Source organism: Terrapene carolina, unplaced genomic scaffold (assembly GCF_002925995.2).
Source record: "Terrapene carolina triunguis isolate 2854851 unplaced genomic scaffold, T_m_triunguis-2.0 Scaffold68, whole genome shotgun sequence".
In the NCBI taxonomy this organism is placed as follows: Eukaryota; Metazoa; Chordata; order Testudines; family Emydidae; genus Terrapene; species Terrapene triunguis.
This window is the reverse complement of record NW_020664419.1, coordinates 63,533,076-63,535,344: the sequence shown is the minus strand read 5'-3', so window position 1 is coordinate 63,535,344 and position 2,269 is coordinate 63,533,076.

Below are 2,269 nucleotides of genomic sequence, written 5' to 3'. Positions count from 1 at the left end.
CACCCCCATAGGGCTGAAGCTGGGAGCTGCGGGGCTGAAACCCCAAGCAGCAGCTCCCCCTGCAGGGCTGAAGCTGGGAGCTGTGGGGCTGAATCCTGGAGCCCCGAGCCCTGTTGCTCCCTGTAGGGCAGAAGCCCTGAGCCTACGGGTGGAGTTGTGGGGGCACGGGGGCATGGCTATGTGCCAGTATTTAAACAGGGAAGTGACATCTGAACAAGATGTCCCCAGAGCAGTGGAAAGTACACAGATAAACAGACAGACTGATCCAGTGTGAAGCTAAGCAGTGTCGGATAGCAGTGGGAGGACTGCCAGAAACAGAATAGTCAATCAGAAATATAGATGTGTCCACAAGAACCTTATCTCAAGAAACCTCATTCTGCAATAGAGTTATTCCACTTCCAAAGCAGATTAATGTGAAATAAGATACCACACAATAACAAACAACAACAACAAAAAAGACGCTTCTATATGTAGACTCAAGGCTGCTTATACTGAAAAAAAAACTATATTCCAAAGAAACTTTCTTCTGTAGCCAAGGCCTATCTACTGATTCTCCGATATTGTTTTGTTTTTTTAATAACTGACCAGGAGTCTTAAATCCACCTCCAAAGCACAATGAAAAATAATAAGATTTAATATACATCATTTATAAGCACTAATCATTGGCAAGACAGATGTGGTTAATAAGGACTCCTGGTCCCAATTTAGGGAAGGGAAAGGAATTGTGAAAATGCAATTGCATGGTTTCTACTAAATTCGGCTAATTTTTGTCTGTGATTTAAGTATCTTTCAAATTATTTTTACTCACTTTAAGCACTCAGTAAGTTCTGGAATTTAACTACCATTCAATGTACATTATGAGTAAAGCTACGATTTAGTCACGGAGGTCATGGAAGTCACGGAATCTATGACTTCCAGCAACCTCCGGGACTTCAGTGATTGGGAGCTGAAGGCACACAGGCGGTGGGGTACCTCCGCAGCTCCTGGCACTCCAGCGGGGTACCCCCTTAGCTCACGGTGGCTGTGGACAGCGGGAGTACTCCACAGCTCCCGGGTGCCAGGGGTAGTGGGGGAACCCCCAACCTCACAGGTGGGGATGGCGGCGGGGAAACCGCTGAGCTCCTGGCCATAGCGGGCCCCTGGAGCTGTAGGCGGCAGGGCCACCCCGCAGCGCCCAGCCCCTCCATGGTTCCAGCCCAAGCCCAACCATCTACACCACAATTAAGCAGATCTGCAGCCCAAGCCCAAGTCAGCTGCCACGGGCAAGCCACGGGTGTCTAATTGCAGTGTAGACATACTCCTAGAAACCAGTGGGGTTGGAACTGCTGACCATTCCAATGTATGGTCTTAAGAAGAGAACAAGCAGGTCATCTTCATTGAAACCCTGTGACTCAAGCTGTAAATCTTTCCTGCTTGATAAACACCATTATTTATCAGTGGCATATTTCATAATTAAGATTTCTTGTTTTCTTTTTAGTTCTTTGCACTGTTTATAATGTATTAAAATTTGACTGGAAAATGTACTATAAGGAACAATTCTGTGACAGCAGGAGATGGACTTTATGACTCAATCATGAATTTTCATTCTATAATTGCTATTAATTTATCATAGAATCATAGAATATCAGGGTTGGAAGGGACCTCAGAAGGTCATCTAGTCCAACCCCCTGCTCAAAGTGGGACCAGTCCCCAACTAAATCATCCCAGCCAGAGTTTTGTCAAGCCTGACCTTAAAAACCTCTAAGTTAGGAGATTCCACCACCTCCCTAGGTAACCCATTCCAGTGTTTCACCACCCTCCTAGTGAAAAAGTTTTTTTCCTAATATCCAGCCTAAACCTCCCACACTGCAACTTGAGACCATTACTCCTTGTTCTGTCATCTGGTACCACTGAGAACAGTCTAGATCCATCCTCTTTGGAACCCCCTTTCAGGTAGTTGAAAGCCAGGGCCGGCTCCAGGCACCAGCTGAGCAAGCTGGTGCTTGGGGCGGCAGATTGTTGGAGGTGGCATTCTGCCCAATCCTAGGGCGGCACGGCCGTTTTTTTTGTTGTTGTTGTTCCGCTCCGGCCGCCCTGTAGGGGGCGGCGGTGCGGAGAACCAGTGCGCCCTGCAGGGCAGTCCTCTTCCTTCCCTCCCCGCTGACCAGAGCGGAGCCCTCGTGGCAGCCGGCAGGAGGCGGCGCAGCGGGAGGGGCCGCGTGGCAGCGCCCCTGCTGTAGCCCTGGCTGCCCCCTTCTCTCTCTCTCCCGCCCGCTCCCTCCCCCTCCCC